The 21083-nt window shown below is 42.0% G+C and overlaps 1 protein-coding gene across 1 annotated transcript in view; it reads left to right on the top strand.

Moving 5' to 3' along the window:
• Positions 1-21083, top strand: part of PPP1R3A (protein phosphatase 1 regulatory subunit 3A) — a 431144-nt gene that overhangs the window by 165086 nt on the left and 244975 nt on the right. The gene's annotated exons all lie outside the window — the stretch shown is intronic.

Here is a 21083-nt window from a genome sequence, read left to right on the forward strand (position 1 = left end):
GGTAGCTCAGATGGAATCTGGCTGTTTTAGCCATAGAATTTATGTGGTCCCTCATGTTAAGGTTTGTGTCAAGGGTAATGCCCAGGGATTTAGCCGAATTCACAATGGTCGGTGGGCAATTTAAGGCTGTAATAGCCTTGATCCATGATTGAATCTCTAAGTTGGCATTGGGAGGGGAGATCAGGAGAAATTCTGTTTTCTTTGCATTGAGTTTAAGTTGGTTGGATGCGAGCCATTGTACGGTGAGTATCAGGGCTTCGTTCAGGGAGATAATCTCTTCGAGAGAAGAGGTTTTGATGTAGATCTGGGTGTCATCGGCATACATATGATAGGAGATGTTAGCTGCGCGCAATACTTCGGTAAGCGGTTCAAGGTAGAGGTTGAAGAGGGTGGGGGACAGGGTTGATCCTTGGGGGACTCCAACTGTGACCGGCGATGGTGATGAAAGGTTGCCATCAATCAGGAATCTCTGTGACCGGTTATGGAGGAAGGAACTAAACCAATCAAGAACAGTGCCATCTAAGCCCATTCTGAGTTTGAGGCGTTCGAGTAATTTTTCATGGTTGACTGCTTACTGCAATCACAAACCTTCAGCAACAGCTTCTGGCACACTAGGGTTCACTTGTCATTCAGAAACATCTTCAGCCACTTTCCCCAGTAAGGAACCCAGCTACAGTCCAGTCCCATCTGCCCAGCTGGTTCTTCTTTCTTCCACAATGCCTTTGCTGTCCTTGAGATACATTTGGAATTCAAGTGCCCAGCTTCCCTGAGCTGTGAAGAACAACTTCCAGAGCTTAGGTCTTAAGAGGAAGCAGAATCCCGTTTCTCAGTCCTTCCTCAGGCAGCAGTCCGACAGCAGTCCTCTTTTTTTTGGTTTCTTCAGATTCCAAGCAATGTTCTTTTTTCCAGTGGTAGGAAACCCAATATACAGTAGTAACAACAGTGGTTAGTAGAAGATTCTGAACATTTCCTTAAAATGTCCCATCCTGACGATCTTCCCTATTATGCAATATCTTTTCTGACTTATGGCTAATTATCTCAACATAAAGCATTATTGTATGTGTGTTCTAAAACAGTGAAACGCTGTCTTAGAGGCTTGATGTTCCCAAGTTTGACAATACTCTTGTCCAAAATTAGGAACTTTCTCCTCCCTACTAATGGAATATTATGGCCCTGTCCCTTTGCCCGCCTATCTGTGGAAGGTGACATTATGGCCTTGGGAAGACAAGCTTTTAAAGACACACTATCTGTGACATAAACATGGAATGTGTGTTTGTGTGTGGATGGGCATGTATAACTAACCTGGTGAGACACCATATCAGTCCTAATAGAGTGGGTGAGTCCTGAGAGAAGCAGACAAACAATATCTTTTTGAGAACGGGTCCGTTTGGAGGACAGGACCAGGTAGTGTTTTTAGGTAGTTTCGAGTGAGTGTATCAAAAATCTAAGGGGCAAATGTACAAAGCCCTATCAACATGGGAACATCACTTTTTGTGATGTTCCCGTGACGATAGGGGCCATGCCTTATGTAGGAAAATCCTGGTCTTAGGTTGGCAAAACGAGGAGAAATGCATTATTTCTCCTCGTTTTTGTCTTCTCCATGTGTGCTGCCTTGTGCAGCACACATGGAAAATGAAAAATGCCATGTTTTGTTTATAGACATTATTACTACACATATCTATACAGTTGCCTTGACCTTAATTCTGACTCATTGGGTCTTGCATTCATGTTAATAATCATTAGACAGGACCGAAAATCTTGATTTAAATCTATGTCACGTGTGTATGTCTTGTACATAGTGCACCTTTAACTTTCACTAGTCACCACATGTCGCTTTTTCACAACAGTCACTTATATTGTTGCAATTGCATTTGTAACAGCCATATATGTTTATATTTAATGCTTTTTTGAAAAAACATAAAAAGTAAACCAACTCTGTTACTGAATATTTTCCTTTCTTAGTGTTTTTACCTGAAATTGTTTTTTATTCATCGATATCGTATTGAGATACATTATTTCTTTTGTAATAAATACATGAGCCATAGCAATTTTATTACCCAACAGAACCAATGCCTCTATATTATCAACACCCAGGTTCTGAGGGACACAGGGTCGCCCCATTAACTCCAATGTATGGTTTCTTTATGTAGAGGAAGGTGTTCCTTCCTGTACATAAACAAACCTTTTTACAAAATGCCATTTTGTAACTTTCATGTGTGCTGCATGAAGCAGCATACATGAAAGTTACAAAATGCCATTTTTAGGATTGTTTATGTGCAGGAAGTGACACCTTCCTACACATAACCAATCCTCCCCTGCACACAGGCACCCCTGCACTCTGGTGCAAGGGTGCCTGTTCAGCCTTACATTTCTGAAGTGGTGGAGCATGTCATTAAGCCCAGGAGGCTAACAACACACTCTGCCACTTTATTGTGCCTATCCCCCTAAAAGTGCAGTTTTATTTACCTAAGCCCACTTTATGACCTACCTTAAAATCAAAATAGGCATGGAGTTAGAATAGTCAATACACACTTCATTCCAGTCAATGGTCGGTCCTCATAATAATAGGTATGTTATGTGTATGAGCTTGTTTAATATCCACTCTTTTCCTAACATTCTTCTAAAGTGCAAACACATTCTTTCTAAGTATGTGAATTCCTGCGGTTATTTATCCATTGCCCTATTGATAGGAAGCTCCCATCCAGACAGCTGTCTCAGAAACACCAGATTTTTTCTCCAGGCAAACACTCTTTTCAGGGCTGATTTGGGATAAGGAAAACTTAATTACAAATCCTGCAACCGGTGAAAGCCTGAACAAACCAATGTAGGGATTGCCAGGACTTAGGCAGAGATAAACAACTTTTGCAACCATTATCATTGTGACATTTTTCACTAAAACGTCAACTAAAGCAACAAACTAGCTTTCTAATAGATATCAAAATAAATACCAAAACAAAGACGAGATGGATTTTTTTGGAGAGCTTCCTGTGCCAGGTTGGGATTTTATGGAGTTTATACTTGAAGCACATCACATTATGATACCGATACAGTTATTACAATGTAAAGAAGGTGAATAATGGCATGATGATTATTTGCATAATTTGCATATGACCATGTTATGATGCTGATCCACGCACTGCATTATAAAGAATGTCAAGACATACTTGATTACATGCTTCAGTTAATTTTAGGGCATGTCAATTCTAAGCTGTATGGTGGCAAATCAGGCCATGTACATAAGGCTACTAACCATGGCACTAATCCCACTTACAGTATTTGAGAGGGTATCCAATGAACTATTACATCTGTTGTTTTCTTAAATATAAATCCCTTTCGTAAATATCACTAAATGCCTTGCTCAGTGATTCTAATCTTGGTTGTGCAGTGTTTATTAAAAGAAGAGAAGGTGCCCCAGTCGCCATGACAGATGTGAAAAATGTTATTTGAATGCTTGTCCAAATGCACAGCATCAAATGGGTCTTTTGGTCTTGCTAATATCCTTTAAAATGACCTGACCATTGGGGTGCTCTATGGTTCCTGTTTTGGCTCTGGGTATAGCTCCCTGTTACCTACCTCTTCTCCTTGGCTGCCGTCCTGTTCCCTGTTCTCCCTCCTGCCGCCGCAGCATACCATCTTGTGGCTGCCGGGTGGAGGGAGGAGGAGAAGACCACAACCACCGGCATCCTTTGCGGCCGCTGCCGCTGACTCCGTGCCTGGAGGTGCTTAAAAACTGACGAGAGCCCACGCGATGCGTGATCGCACGCGGGATCAGCCGGGCTAAGCCCGGGCAAAGGGCGGGCTGTCTGCGGCCGTCTTAGGACGAAGTAGGCCGGGCTGGGCCTCCCCCCTGACATTTGCGACAGGACATTGGACACCTTACCTGGAATAAACTGAGTAAGGTGTAATCCCCCTGCTTTGGGAATACGTTTAAATTCTGAACTTACTTTTATCACACTGTTAAGTATTCTTAAGTAAACAAACCATCTTTATTCAAAGGCATCACGGTAGCTAATGTGAGCTTGATAGAATACTGCGGTGATAACAATGAGTCCTGGTAAAAAATCACTGGCGGGAGGGCCTGCTCAAGGGACACTGGACCTATTCATAACAAGGGCTGCAAATGTCTTAGAACGGGAAATAGCCCTCACGGAACGTCACCTATCCATAGAGCTTTTGCATAACAAGCGCTCGTCTCTGGGCCTCATCCAGCAATCGAATAACTCCCCTGAACACACTCACAGAAAAGGATTCTACGGGAGACATTGGCATCCCTCATCAACTATTAGAGCGAAGTGCTTCCACTAACACCAGCAGGGAGTCTGATATTGATGACTCGTATTTAGAACCCCCTATGACAACTAGTTCCAATGTGGCCACACACCCCAAGCCTACCACGAAGTTAAACATACAAAATGCACCTGGTCTAGGACAAGTAAACAAAAGGAAACGTGGGGGAAATAGGCACAAGGGCAGGTGTGCCAAGACCCTAAAAACGGCTTCAACAGCCACAAGTTCACTCAAGGGCTTGCAGGAAAAAGCTGCTAATCTAACTCATCTGCAATGTTCAGTCTTTCCCACTGATGATCACTTAGAGCTATTGGGAAACATTGAACACTTAGTTAGATCTCTTATACTACCACTAATGGAGCGGGTACAAAAAATGAGTGAACAGCTGGCGGGTATAGAGGAGGTAATTTCATCAAATACCAAAATCTTACATGAATTGGCAGCCTCCAAAGCAAGCCCTACTTTTAATGTGCCAATATCTGATGGGCAAAAAATTAATCAAGTAATCAGTAATGGCTCTACGTCTCAGCCACAGGCAAATAACCTGTCCCCCCCCAAATTAACCAGTTCATGCAAGAAAGACAGGGAAGGGAGGGAGGGAGGACCAATAAATGCACAGAATACCATTCCAGATAGCAAATACGGAAAAAACGCCCGACCCCAAGATAGGGACGAACGAGGTATTTTTTGTAGAATAGATTTGACACCTGAATCAGCAGCCTATGTTACAGTCCTTACTGGGGTCCCCGAATTAACAGCTGGAAGGAAAGAAGGGCACCATGAACTTAAAAACAAGGTTGTCCATTGGCTTACAAATAATAGGCCCTTACCACCCAATATAAGCGGGGAGATCTTGCATGTAAGAAGACTGGGATTGGTGGGCCAGAGACCTAAAGATATACCAGGGGACGTGGTTGCTGTGAACTTCAGAGATCGTAGGGCAACTGCGTATCTAAGGGACTGGTACCTGGAAAGCGGAGGGGGAGGAATATCCACTAAGGACTTAACATACTTCTACCCCCAGTACCAGATGAATAATACATGAGAGCCAAGGAAATATGGCGTAAGGGAAGCACGAGTTCCAGGCTTTAACATCCCAACATTTAACCGTTTTTCTATGTTGTCTGGACTCGATTGGGTGGATTGACGCACAAATGGGATATCCTGTAAACGATTTGTGCCCAGAGGCAGTGATTCGCTAGTGGTCATTAAGGGAACATATGACAGGGCCAAGGAAACCCTCATGAAAGATAGAAGGGGGAAAAAGGGGAAAGGAAACGACCCCCATCTTAGTATGGCCCAAGTAAAAAATGGGAGGGATTTAGATATAGACGTAAACTCTAGAGCTGAACATAGTCTAAATATAAAGTAGACTGCACCCACAAGGACTAAAGCCATGTTCAGGAACATTCATACAGGGAAGCACGCACAGACAGACAAGTGCATTAGTAATAATAAATTTGCCCAACTATTGGTATCCTGGAATATAGCAGGACTCAAGAACAAACTAGTGTCCCTGGATTGGTTAACTTTTATTGACACGTATACGGTAATATTACTCCAGGAGACATGGTAGATGGTACCCCAGTTCAGGCAGGGCTATTTGAACTTTTTTGTACCTGCAGTCCATACCAAAAGAGGCAGGCCTATGGGGGGCCTGACCACCTGGATCAAGCAGGATGATAGGTACACAACTAAACAAATAAATTCTAATTGCAATGATATTCTTATTGTAAAGCTACAATGTCTCGACTGTAGAGACTTACTTGTTTTCAATGTCTATGCTAGGGGCAAACCAGGAGGTAAACCCTCCGAGATAGTCACCAAGTTGGGCCAACATTTGGACATTTATAATGGTAAGGTAAACCTATTGGTAGCAGGTGATTTCAACTGTTCTTTTCAACCCTTGGATCAAAATGACATCGAACATACCAAGGGAGAAGATCGCAGTTGGCAGATTCCTCAACTGACCATCCACCCCATTAAACGGTGGTCTCAGGCTGCTCTTCAGCTCAAAGCCCTATGCCTTGAACAGGGCCTTAGGGCCGTAAATGGCAGGACAAAAACAGATAAAGAGGGGACACCTACATTTGATAATGGGGTGCGTACTAGTCGGATAGACTATATCTTAGTCAACCTAGAGTTCTGGTCATCCATCCATGACATGGCTATTATAAAAAGAACAGAGAGTGACCACAACCCCCTTAGTTTAGAGCTAGAATTATTTAAAGCAAAAGATGCTGTAGCCAGTTCGATAACCATTGACATTTTTCCCACAAATGATACTAGGAGAGTGAAATGGGCTGAGTGCCTTCTGAAACAGGAAAACATTACTGAAATGGGCAAACTAGTAGTAAGCGCAACCACAGAGCTCCAGGGATGTATATCTGATGATGATCTTATGTCCAAGGTTGTTTCAATTCACACAACACTTTTTACTCGTCTTAGCAAATATTTTATCAAAGAGGTAACTGGCCCACAACGTAACAATAGAAAGCAGGCAGAATCTTGGTACGGTAAAAGCTGCAGGGCTGCATATAAATTACTTGCTGCAGCAGTAAGATCGAAGAATAGGGATCTAATACATGTTGCAAGACGCAACTATAAAATTACCCAGCAGGAAGCTAAAAAATCCTGGGATGAAAAATATTGGGAAGAGCTATTTGAAGCTAGTAAGTCGAGAAATATGGTAGGTTTCTGGGACTTGGTAAAATGGGGTAAGGGGTGCTATAGGGCCTACCCGTAACATTATGTCCCTCCTGAATCGTGGGTGTCGCACTTTAAGACTCAGTTTGCATGCCCTGATTGGGAAAAAGGGACAAGCTGTAATATCATCCTTAACGATGTAACTACTACTCCTTTGCAATTCAGCCTGAAAGAAGTTGAATATGTCTTAACTACTGTCCCTAAAGGGAGAGCTCCAGGGCTGGATACGATACCCGCGGATCTCTTTATACATGGCAGAGAGGTCTGGGCACCGTATATACAGCTACTTGCCAATGCCATTGCTAAAGGCTCACCAATTCCAGATATCTGGAAGGGAGCCGAAATAATCCCTATCTTTAAGAAAGGAGATCGTGCTGATCCCGCAAACTACAGGCCAATTAGCCTGATAGCCTGTATTCAGAAGGTGGTGGCTAGGCTCGTGCTGTTCAGGATCCAGAATTGGATAGACGACGCTGAGGTTATGTCACCACTGCAAACTGGCTTTCGCCCATTCACGAGTACTGTGGACCAGGTTTTTAGATTTGCTACTATTTATTGGATGTGTGTAGTTCTCAGAGGAGGCACCCTATACGCGGCCTTTGTTGATCTGAAATCGGCCTTCGACTTAGTACCGCGTACAAGGATGTGGAGAGTTCTTCAGGAGCAAGGCATGCCACCGGAACTCCTCGCTTTTTAAATTAAATTCCACGATAATAATTTTGCGCAGGTCCTGTGGGGGGAGCAAGGCCACCGATAAATTTCCAACTCTGAGAGGAGTAAGACAAGGATGTGTCTTGGCTCCGACATTGTTTACGTTGTACATTAACAGGGTTATTGATTATTATAAGGACTTACCTACAGATCCTCCTAAGTTAAATGGTGTCCCGATACCCCTGTTAATGTTTGCCGACGACACCCTTTTAATTTCCAAAACACAACAAGGGCTTTCTGTACAGACTACGGCTTAATCATCAATGTATCTAAAACAAAATTCATGGTCATGCACAGGCATAAGATTGTGCAAGGAAGGGCACTAATGAATGGAGAGCTCCTTGAGCAGACCCAATCTTTTACCTATCTTGGAATTACTTTGGGGTCAAGACTGGAATGGAAACCCCATATGAATTACTTATCCACAAAACATGCACAGCTGGCAGGAGTGCTCTTAAGAGAACTACGATCCTCGGCAACACAACCAATAGCTCCAGCCCTAAAAATATATGATACTAAAATACGGGCTTCTGTATTATATGGGGCAGAATTGTGGGGGCCATTTAATATCTCGGCCCTGACAACTGCCCAAAATAAGTTCATGAGGGGCTTGGTGAGGCTCCCCCCATCTACACCGCTGATACCCCTATACTTAGATTTGGGCTGTCAGAGAATTGAGGACGTTGCACGATTTAGACCGATTGCATACTGGCGGAGGATCTGGGTTACCCCAGAACTCTCTCACTATGCTCAGGCTCTATTAGAAACCAGAGATATGGACAAAGGAAGTAGAATACCTTGGTTCAGAGAGGTTAGGTTGATCTATAAAGCTATGGGTCTGGGGGACCTATGGGATAACCCATTACAAAATACTTTCCCGTCACGCAAGACCCTAAAGGAGCTCTATTGGGCCACGGTAACTCAAAGAAATTTCCAGAAGTGTATTGCTCCTTCAACCACTAGGGATTTCTTGGAGCACAAACATACACCGGCCTACGAACTATATTGGGATGTCATTACCATTCCTGAGGATAGGAAACAGTTCCACCAGTACAGGGTGGGAACTCTCCCAATCAATACATTTACTAGCAAATGGTCAACCAGTAATGGTGTTTTGTGCCCTTTCTGTACTACTCAGCCAGAAAGCTTAGCTCACGTCCTCTTTATATGCCCTGAGTATAAATTCCCACGGTATAAGTGGCTCAGGCCAATATGCATTCAGAAAGGCATCAAAAGAGGAACAGATGTGCTAAGGATTTTAAGAACGGACTGTACCAAGAGTTTAGTAACTGCCGTGGCCACATTTTTTAACTGGATGTGGGCAATCCGTAGGAACAAACTAAAAATAGTGAATACCCCACCAGTTTAATCTTGTTTTAAATTTTGACTGTCTAATCATTATAAATGTATTGTAAATGTTGTTTTATTTTTAGTGTGTTTAACCTCAATATATAATACTTATGATTTTAATTGACGTGCATGGAACAATCAGTAGATGGGATCAACCCAGTAGAACTTACAAGAACATCCTTTTGATCTTGCAGTATATCAGTTAAAATATTTATTTATACATTATATTAATGTACTATGGAATTGATGCTGTGTTTTTTTTAAATATATTGTCTTTTATGACATGTAGTCGAAATAAAGACTTAAGAAAGGACCTGACCATTGTTGCCCTGTTGGTGCAACTCTAGAAAAGTATTTAAAGAAATGTAAAAATGCTTTGGTTGGTTAACTGGGAACTGGGAACTGCTAAAGCCCTCCCTACAAACCCTAGTTTTTCACAGTGCACAGTATTGCACATATTGCTTGCACTTTATTTCAAGCTTTTTTCCCCAACAATTACTTTAGCAATGCACTGCTAGAGTAAGATGTTTATGCCACCTATCACATCGGTGGCAGTGAAAATCTCCTAAATGCATTTGATAGTACCCCTTCTAGGAGATAAAAGAGATTTCCTCTTTACACAATACAGCAGTGCATGGGGTACTGACCTGATGAAACAGAAATTCCTCTACCTGCACCAGGACGTATTCAGGAGCAAATTAGAATGACCAAAAGTTGTTGAACTTCTATAGGTCTGCTTCATGCTACAGAACATAGCCATCAATGGGCGATTCAAAATTCTGGATAAAGATAGGCAATCCCTTTAGGATCACCAACACAAGTACTTAAGTATGAGGTGGCCGGTCAACTGCTGCAGCATCTCCATTACGAAACAAATAACATCCCATACCGGAGCAGCTGCCAATTGCAGGAATGTGCAATAGCTTGAGAAATGCTTTGCCGATGCATGTTCAACTAACAAATAGCCAAGGATCTATAAAACCCTTAGAGCATACATGAAATACTGGGAACCCTTATTAATCTCTTGTCTTATAGGTAGATTTGAGCCCTAACAACTTTGCCCCTACAGAAGCATCAGTGGTGTCTGTCTCTACTTTATAACTTGGGTGTCCTCGAAATATTGTGCCCAGCAAGGCCTCTAATCTCGTTTCTAATAGGAATCAAATACATGATATTAATTCACCCCACTTCTAGGGCCAATGACCTCCCATTCCCCTCTGACGATGTCCCAGTGGTAGTTTCATCTTAAGCCATGCATGTCTGTTTCTCTTTCACCTGAAATAGATCATGGAGGTAGATGGCAAAGAATAGCCTAGTTTAGATGTTGGTGGAAGCAGGACATCCACCAAAAAATGACAAACACCCTACCCAACTACCTTGCAATTCTCCACCCCGTTTAGAGGTGAGGGAACAACAGGGTTTTCAAGAGCAGGCTCTCAGTAGTCCCTATCAGTGGAGAAACTCATCCACCGTTTGCCCACGAAATCGCAGGGACAGTCACCTCTCTGTTTTAGGGCACGACGACTTCACTGATTTCTCCAATTTATCTAAGTAAATGTGGACCCAAGCAGCTAAATCAATCAGTAGTCTGACGGAGTGGGTTTTCCTCTTAGGGAGTTTGCTGTAACAACCCAAAAAGGCATATTGAGCAGGGCCAAAGAAACATAACGCCTGTTAGGCATACAATTCTGCTTTTAATGCAACGACCAATCTGACAGCTAAATCATAAATTATATATTGCTACGGGTACATTAAGACACATGCATGTTCAGATGTAGTCTGTTTTTGGTGTCAATGAACAATTATGATGCACTGTACTTTGGCCATAATGAGTAATAGAAGGGGTAGAGTAGGTGAAGAGGCATCTGAGAACAAAGTTTAGAAAGAGTGGAGTTACTGTAACAGCGTGGTAAGAAGCATGCTGTGTGCTGCGTTTATTGAAGGATAAACGCAGGCAAGAGGTTGAATATGAAAATATCATTGAAAAAAATATTGTTTGAAATCAAATATTGTGTCCTAAATATCTTTTCATAAATAATCCACACCAAATGGGAGTCATATTTTTGTAAACAATATTGAGGTTACAATATTTATGTCAAACGATACTTTTGTCAATGATCTCATGATAGAAAATCACTTGAGAACCATTTGTTCAACATTTACCTGGATGATCTAGTTTGCTGGGTCCTTTGTGTACTCTAAGCTGTTTGATTGTGCATATGCCCAGTTGTGATTCTATTTCTAGTCCATGATATGTTCCTGTAAAATTTCAAGGCAGGGTAGCATGAACAGTCTTGGTACTTTCTTTGGGTTTCATATATAGGCCCAAACATTTTTTTATCTTTCTATTGCACTAGGTACCATGGGTATGGCACTCAGTATACACGCCATTTCTATCAATGCAGCTGCTACTATCGAATTCTGTTGCCCAAATACTCAGGGGTTTAAACACTCTTGTGGAAATAAATGTTGTGCTATGTTCTGAAGGGGTTTAAAGTCCTGCAGTAAATCATTTCTCCTCCAGCCAGGTGCTATGATATCTGCATTCAAAGGAATGATACCTTCACTGGATTTTATTTTCATGGGGACTAGTGGGAAGTTGGCGGTGAGGAACTCACATTGCCCTGATGTTTCTTCTGCATAACAAACAATCATGATGAAACAAATTCTTGATTTACAGGCACACTAGCAAACACAGACCAGACTCTGCCTTTTTAACCCTTATCATTGAGGTGCAGCTTGAAGCCTGTCACTCAGTGAGCATGGGATCCGTGTCTCAGCATACCTATTACACCTAGGGCGTCTACAGCATCAAACAACAAAGTGATGGCAGGAATGCTTAAATTCATCTCAGTCTTTGACGAGCACACTGAGATTCATTTCAACCATAATGTTTTGCCCACCTTGCCGCTTTAGACATTGAGCAGGTAAATGCAAATCAGCCTTGGTCATGCTTCAGTAGGAACAGTCCAGCTCAAACTGCTGGTCCAAGGCCCCTCCAGGTAGGAACACAAGCACTCCAAACCAGTGTCGGCCTACTTAGTCAGTGACATGCAGCTTGGGTAGCCCACTGAGCACAGGACCTATGTCTGGGCATAATTGTTACAGAGAACCAAATTAACTAGCCGGATGTAAACGCAAAGCTCTCTGGGGACAGACTTGATACACACCAATGCTTCAGGCTACAAGTAATCAGATTCACCTGTCCCCTAGACTGTCCCTAATTCCTAAACTGCATCTTCTTCCACCCACAGCTCCCATCAAATCCCCAGCCACACTACAATACACTTGTTTTCTACACTGCCCATTCAAGCATGCATGCATTAATCTAGCCATCTATCCATGAGTTTTCTCACTCATCAATTAATGTATCCTTGCACTCAGTCTTTTCTACATGCACTCAGTCACTCAGTCATCCATCCACACACTCACTGATTTATCCATTACTCTAAATATTGAGTTATTCGTATATTTATCCAATTAGCCCTCCACACAGTCAATGAATGAAAAAGCAAGGTTGCTTATAAGCCACACTTATTGTTTTTGCCAATGCTTCATGTAATTTCATTCAAATTGTTCTATGATCATGTTTGTGCACATGCACACTGCATTTTGCTGTGTATGGTACTTTATTGTAGTTTGTTTCAATCCAAATATTATAATGTCGTGCCAGTGGCTATCTATTAAGTGGAGTTGTGTGGGACTTGAATCAAGCTGTTTCCAATTCTGATATTCTGATGGCTGTGTATGTGAGTTTGATTTAGTACCATCCTTGCTGTCCATTTTACAATGTTTTAGTGATTATTTTTTGTAATGCACTAGGGTTTAGCTTTCTATCTATCTTCTAGAATGATGCAAGGTTGTTTTTGAAGTTTATCTTCACATTTTCTGTATTGTCATTAACACATAGGCCTTAATTTTGTCGGAGGAGTAGTGCTAGGTATCTCACCCAATAAAAAATGACACCATGGATGGAATGTATTAGGTGCGATAAAAACACCTATTATTCGTTTTTGAGGAATAACATGTTGATTTACGTTCTCAATGCACCAAATTAGCATGTTAATGGTCAATGTCACATTGTTTTCACCTGCTGAACTCTATCAGGATTGACCTGCCAAAATGTAACATTTGCACACCTGTAAATTCCTTGGTGTCATGAATACCACCAATCTCTGAATTTCGACCTCAGCGTAAACAGGGGTTTGTGTAGTGTTACGTATCCTCAACCTAACTTAGAATCAGGACCATCCTCAGCCTTGTGTCAAGTGGCTCCTTGCCTTCATAGCCCCAACACAAAATTGATTACCATAAGCCTATCTTCGGAAATCATGCCCAATGACTGGAAAATCAGCGTAGTTACATCGTTATTAAAAAAGGACGATCCCAATTCTGGCAACCGGGTTCACTATTGCCCAATCACACTTTTAGCAGTTTGAGCAATGTGGCCAAAATCTTTGTAGCCAATGACTAAAACCACATTGCTCCATTGCTAGATGAAGTTCATACTTTTCATTACTTTTCAGGACCATAGGAATGCTGCAACTGAGATCCTTTTTAATCTTTCTGCTACATTTGACACAGGGGAGCATGCAACTCTGAACCTCAGACTGAGATGGGGGCAGTGTACTAGCCTGGCTTAAATCCTTCTTGTCTTACTGCATTAAAAAAAATTAACCAGCTCAATGTAACCTAGTTTTAGTTCAAAACGTAAATGTATAATATTTAAATAAAGTCTCTGTTTTATTTATCTTCCAATCTTTAGATAATAATCTACAACTGCAGTGAAATCAAAGCACTGTACAGTGATTAATTGAACTCCATACTCGAACACCCAGGCAAATTAATAGTAAGAAAATTAAGTAATTTATAAACCTCAAGTAACCCTTATACATAAAAAACAGAATTTAAACTCCACAATCCCTAAAAACAATCCAAACCTAAATGTTTTAAATGTTACTAAAACAAACTTGTACCCCAAACAGAAAAAAAAGACTTGACCCATATCTCAACAGCTTCCACTGAGAACAGAAAAAATTACCCACAATTACAATCGGCAACACATATGTAAGTATAAAATGTAAAACAAATTAAAATGATTTTTTTCTCTAAATTAGCAAAGTAAAGTTGCATTTATAACTCAATATTTATCTATATTATTAAACTTTTTTCACACAGAATGGCAGAAAGTTCAAGATATATAATATCACAGGAAGCCAAACAATTGATCTCACACATGGGATTCACCTACAGCCAGGAAAGCACAAGCACTGAGAATGTAAATTGGAAATGTACAAAATACTATTCTAATGCTTTTTATGGGAGGGCGATATCCAAAAATGATGTTGTTATAAAGTGAGAGAGCACAACCACCTTCCAAATGTAAGGCATGTCCTTCAAGATTTTTAGAGAGGTAAGCACTAGTTTCCAGGAGCCCACTATAACTAAATTATAACTAAACTATAACTGTGGTAAAAGATATACTACCTAAAGTACCTGAACACATCTCAGACCAGCTGCCCACTTTAAAACGCCTAATAGCATGTACTTAGAAAGCCACCAGTGAAACTTCTGCTGTCATTGGAAGATACCAACTCCATAAAACCAGCAAAAGTGGACAAGGTCCCTCTGTGTTTTACAGCAATGCCAGAGGCTAGGGACACCACCAGGAGAAGATTTGTCAGAAGTCTCCAAAGTTACTACATTGTTCTTACCTCTTCCCATCATAACAGTAGCACCAGTAAAAATAGCCTCCCACAGCATTATTCAGAATGCCCAGATGCCAGGGCAAGCAGAAGGAAACTAGCACATGCTGAGGGACACCAAGGATCAAAGTCCCCCTTGATGTCCTTTGACCCTCCCACCACTGGAACCATAGCATTAAAAAATACTTCAGCCTTCCGCAGGATTTGCCAGTTTTGGCAGAGACCAGATCCAGTAAGAAGAGAGAAAAACTTGATTGGGAACCCCAAGGACCAGAGTCCTCCATCACAATATTGACCCTACCCACCATGTCTACAACAACAGCAAACGCATGATCCTGCAGCCCAGGACCCATGCAAGCATACCTGCCTGCTACCTATTTGTGTTGTTCCCGAGGTCAGAGGAGAAGTAGAATAGGCCTCCTTGTTAAATTTTTCATATCTTCTGTCTCCCAGCTTAGTTGGGTTTGAGATTGAATGAACTACTTTAGACTGTGTTTTTTTTTTGTGGATAATAGGGAGAGCCATATTGCTGTTGGAGGTAATCACAGTTAAATAACACTAGATGAAAACTCAGTAGAATGCTTTCCTGCTAAAAGTAGTAGCTGAATAAAAGAATCAATAACCAATATCAAGTCTTCTATTGTGCACACTATATGATCAGCAGGTCTGTGCAGTCAGGTTTTACCTATGTTTACCTTCCTTTTTATAAAGCACTTTTAAGCATGTGGAGACTATAGAGCTAAAAATCAATTTTGTTGGACCTGGCCCTCTCTGCAGGTTCCCCCCAAACATTTTGCCTTTTTCCGTCCACGTTTTGCTAAATTAACTTTTGTTGGCCTCATAACTCTTTGCACTTTGCCACTGCTAATCAGTGCTAAAGTGCGTGTGCTGTCTTCCTGAAACATGGTCAAATTGGCTTCTACCCAATTGGCATATTTAATTGCATGTAAGTCATTTGTAAAGTGGAATACCATATACCCAGGACCTGTAAATTAAATGCTTATAGTGGACCTGCAGCATTGATACTGTCACCCACTTAAGCAGCCCTTTAAACATGCCCCAGGCTTGCCACTGCAGCCTGAATGCAGTTTTAAACTGCCATATCGACATGGCATTAAACCCCCTTGCCAATTATCAATCTATCCTTTTATTACATTTAAGTCACCTTTAGGATGACCCTAGGTAGTCCATTGTAGAGGGTGCTGTGTAATAAAAACATTGGACATGTACTTTTAAATTTTACATATGCTGGTATTGAAAAACTCCTATATATGTTTTCAACTACTGTGAGGCCTACCCCTACCACAGGATACGATTGGATATTCCTTATTACATTTAATAAGCTGTAATTTCCAATTGGGAGCAGATGGCTATTTCAAGTTTGGTGTCTATGAAATTGTAATAATAAACCCTCTTTACTAGTAAGGTTGGATTTTTCATTACAATTTTGTAAATGGTACATTTAGAAAGTTGGCATTTTCCTGCACTTAGTCCTTTTTGTGTCTGTAGCCTGTCTTGGGTCACATGACAGGGTATTGCTGACAGCTAGACTTTGTGAATTTCTCAAAGACAGTCACAAAATAGAGGGATTAGGTGTGCCTGGATGGGCCATCCGCTGACAGGATGGGGCGGAGCTGAGCACAGCCCCACTTACAATTGAATAGCCTGTGCTCTGGCTTCACACAAAGGGCCTAACAACCCTAAATTGTTACTGCAGGCAGCGTGGAGTCAGAGCAGGGGAGGCAGGGAATTCCATGCATTTCAAATTCACTATCTAGAAGCTTCTCCCATCTTCAAGAACCAGGAAACCAGGACACCAGAGACATACTCTCCAGTATACTTCTGGACTTGTGGGTACCATGCTAGGAAGAAGTACTACTGTATTGTTGCAATGGCTACCACTCTGCTGGACTACTACTCTGAAGGAACAGCTGCCCTGTTGTGCTGACCTTCTGCCTACTGCCTTTTGGCCTGGGGAGGAAGAACAAGACATGCAACCTCATCTTGAACGCAAGACCCCAGAGGGACCCAAGGCCTAGTTTGCTGGCCTCCTGATCTGACCCAAGGGGCATACATAAAAAGCTCCCCAACATCCTGCATCAGTCTCTGGACCCAACTTCAGTGAGTTACTGATCCCCACGTGGTGCATCTTAGGCCCTGGACCCTTGGTGTGGCTCAAGGGAGCTGAATTCAAGCTTTTGAACTCTTTGCCATGCGACCTCGCTGATTGCACCACGATTTACTGCAAAGCTCCTTCAGATCGCTCTTCATGCTCTAGCATCGACCGCTGTGTTGACGCAAGTACCTCGTATATTCAGCACAGTAATTTACATACCTTACCATTTTTCTCTCAGCACAGCTAGATTTGTGAGGCTCATGACGTTCATTCAATTGGTTGAGAAAAACAGGACAACATGCAGAAAACAACACAAACCATTTTCAGAAGAGCGCATTGAATAGGGATTGATCACTACAGTGATCACTACATGACACTTTGCCATATGTTGAAATCTGTTAGACAAGACAGAATGAGGAATATGACATAGCAATATTCTTTTGAGAAAACAGTAACAAGTCATCATGGTATTTGTATTAACTTCAAAGATAACTTCCTAACACTTGCAAAATGGTTAGTGGAACACACCAGTGGCATATATGCAGTGGAAATGGGCCAGACATGCACAAATTGAGACACATATGGTAAATGGGTTACAGGCACCATACCATCATGTGACATAATAGAGATTGAAACCTGTAATCTTAGCAGCAACACTATAAATTCACACAAACAATCTAAATTAATTGAAACTGATAGTATGAGGTTTCTATGTTATGATAATGTGTGCAGAACACTTTAGCAACAGCTACCTTCAAAGCAAACAGGCCATTGAGGTTTAGTGACAGTTTGTAAAGTGTAGCCTACAAGACTCCACTCCACCAGGTATTTCTGTCAAGCTGTCAGTATGTGGGATCTGTAAGACCTTCTCCTCCCACGGCAAGAGTTGTAAATGGGGCCTAGGAGAACAACCAACAGTCATGTTGGCCTCCAGGGGACACTTGGGGGCATATGTAAAAGCCCCTATCGCCACCACAACGTCACTTTTACCAACATTATGGTGGTGATAGGGGCTGCGCCTTATGTACAAGGCAGTTTTAAGCCACTTAATGTGGCTTAACGCTGCATTGTACATAAGGCCCCCTTTCAAGCTATGCTTAGCATCAAAGGGGTGGGTAGTGGGTATTGTGGTGTGTGTTTCACCACAACACCCATTCATTTTGACGCTGCCTCCTATGTAGAAGGGTGGCGCATAGGAGGCAGCGACAAAATTAAGACCAGGTAAATCCTGGTCTTAAGTTGGCAAAACAAGGAGAAATCCATTAAGGAAGAGGTGTGGCGCCGTGGCCAGGGCGACAGACTTCGGAATCTGGGGATCACGGTTCAATCCCTGGCACCGGCGGCAGATTATCCCAGCACCATGTGACTCTGGGCAATAGCTTGCTTAATCTTCCCGACGGTCCCCAGCGCCTAGAGACCCTTACGGGTGATTGTACACGCTTTACAAATGTGGATTATTATGTCTCCTTGTTTTTGCTTTTTCCATGTGTGCTGCCTTGTGCAGCACACATGGAAAAATCAAAATGCCATGGTTTGTTTATGTACAGGAAGATGTCCCGTCCTGTACATAAACAATCTTTTTTTTTTTAATTCCATTTTGTCACTTTCATGTATGCTGCATTAAGCAGCACACATGAAATTGACAGAATGGCATTTTAGGATTGTTTATGTGCAGGAAGGGACACCTTCCTACACATAACCAATCCTCCCCTGCATGCAGACACCCTTACACTATGGTGCAAGGGTACCTGCGTTGGCACTAAGTTGCTAAACTTAGCGCCATCGCAGGGGGAAACGCAAGGCTGCACCACATTGTTGTAAATATAGTGCAGCCTTGCGTTTCAGAAGTGGTGGAGCATGTCGTTAAAACAAGGAGGCTGCCACTTCCTTGTACATATCCCCCTTGGAGGCCAGGGAACGCAACCTCCCCTGCTGCTCATTTTTACCTCCTCCAAATTTTCTCCTTTGTGCACAAGTTGTTAGCTACAGCATTCACTCTGGCACCTATTTTGGCCCACATTTGCCTTTTCTGCAATAGGGGTATATTTTGATCTAGAGCTCCAGTCTACTATGATTTCATCCACCATGATTGACAACTCGTCCACTGAAAAATGAGGAATTTTGTGGCCTGGCATTGTGCAATTAAATAATATCAAATTAAAACATTTAATTTCCCACATGGTGTGAAGTGTAATAAGATAAAAGGACAAGAAACAGGGAAAAGAAAAAAATCCTCACTTGACTGACAAAAGTTCTGGTAGTAAATTTTGTAGTGCAGCTGGGATTGCAAAAGATCTTGGTCTGAAAGGGGGTGAGTTTTATAGTGTGGTATGCAGGTATTTCCATTTGGCCAATGGACATCAGGTGTGATCTACTGGCATCCATCGAATAGCCACAGTAATGTTGCATTGTTGAGTGCGTACCGTGACAGACTCCTTCCAGCAGAGAGCTGCCGTTAGAAAAATGCCAGCACAACTGTGCAATCTAAATCTGTTTGGCGAGAACCCGTTGCATTGAAAACAACAGAGTAGCATTCGTCAACATTGGAGTCTGCCACATCGGCAGCGGTGGTAGCAACAATGGTGGAAACACTCTGTTGACGTGGAAGATGAGGCAGACTGCATGCCTCTAAATACGGTCTGCAAATGACTTTCAACTTGGCAGAATACTACTAACCGCCTCCATGGCAGGATGGGGGTAAGACTGCCAAGATCTAAATTAGGCCCTAACTCTGTGGGTAGAAATATCGAGGGTGAAAGCGTGAAAAGTATCTGCCAAACTTGAGGACTTTGCAGGCTGTGAAATGTTAGTTATTCGTACAATTCAAATTCTTAAGAATAACCTTGTCCAGAAGCTATCTGATTTTGGGAGGACTTTAAGGTTGCCAATTTTTTGGTAAACCAGTAAAAATGCAAATGAGATCTGTAGGAAGATTACGTAAAGACACATTACATGTTGTTCAATAATAGTCAAATAGTGATTTTTTTAGAGCTCATATTTGCACATTTATTTTAACATATACATGTATTCTGAAAAGTATTCCTGAAAGAATACTGATAACATTTTCTATTACTTTCCTGGTCTGGTGTGGGGAATGGTGAGGGTAGTGATATGTGAAGTGGTGCTTTGTGCTGAGAGTCATGAGCTCCTCCTTTACTGCTCCAGGACACCTACCTTTTTTTCACTGTGCTGTGTCTCAGGTTTTCCCATCAAACTACAATAGCCTTTTTTTGCAGGACAAACCCCACTAGCTCTTTTTTAGAGCACCCCTGACCCATAATAGGATGTCCAGATATTATTTCATGCTGACACATCCCTTGGGACCCTGTCTGGTCATCATCCTCCAGGGTGTGCCTATTTCCTCCACATTCCTCTTCCCCTTTTCCACATTTCTCTTCTCCTCTGACTCTTATCTCTGTTTTCTCTCCACTCTTCTCGCTACCTGCTCTCCCACCCTTTTCTCCCTCTCTCCCCCCGGGGCTTCTGTGTGAGTGTGGGCTCCCTGTTTGTTTTGCCTTTTTCAGTTTTTTTTGTCATGTTTTATATTTTTGCCGCTTCCTTATCCCACTGCCCATCCTGTGCACAGATATGAATCCACATGTCCTCCTTGATATTGCCCTTTCTGGACCTCCAAGGGGCCCTGCCTAGTTGGACCACTACTTGCTATGTATGTGTTGCTGTGTTTCATTCTGCACTTTATTTTTTGTACAGTATTATTGCTTCACTTATCATGTCTCATGTTCCCTGCTCGCTATCCCTAATACATTGATTTGTTTTTATCTTCCAATAAAGCATAGTGAAACAAAAAATAGTCTTTTCGCTAGGGCAATGATCCAGAGATACATGGACCCATTCTGAACAACGCACACCTTGATCATCACTTGCCTCTATCCACTGTTGTTGCACAACCTCAGATTTAATTATCCTCTGTTAGACCTCAAGTGTTTGACCAGGAAAACTATGGTCTAGCTGCACTAAATACTATGGAAAGGCAGATAATTCTTCCATTGCATCACTGGCCTGTAGCTCAAAAGTCTTATGGTACACATTATGGGGCATATATCAAGCACGGCGTTAAAATTGTCGCTGCTTTAGCTGCAGAAAATTGGCCACTAAAGCGGCGATGATGGGCTTGATAATATGCCTCAGAGAATTCCCATAGAAGTCCATGTTGACACCATAACACGGGCTTCTATGGGAATTCTCAA

Source organism: Triturus cristatus, chromosome 4_1, assembly GCF_964204655.1.
Source record: "Triturus cristatus chromosome 4_1, aTriCri1.1, whole genome shotgun sequence".
Taxonomy (NCBI): domain Eukaryota; kingdom Metazoa; phylum Chordata; class Amphibia; order Caudata; family Salamandridae; genus Triturus; species Triturus cristatus.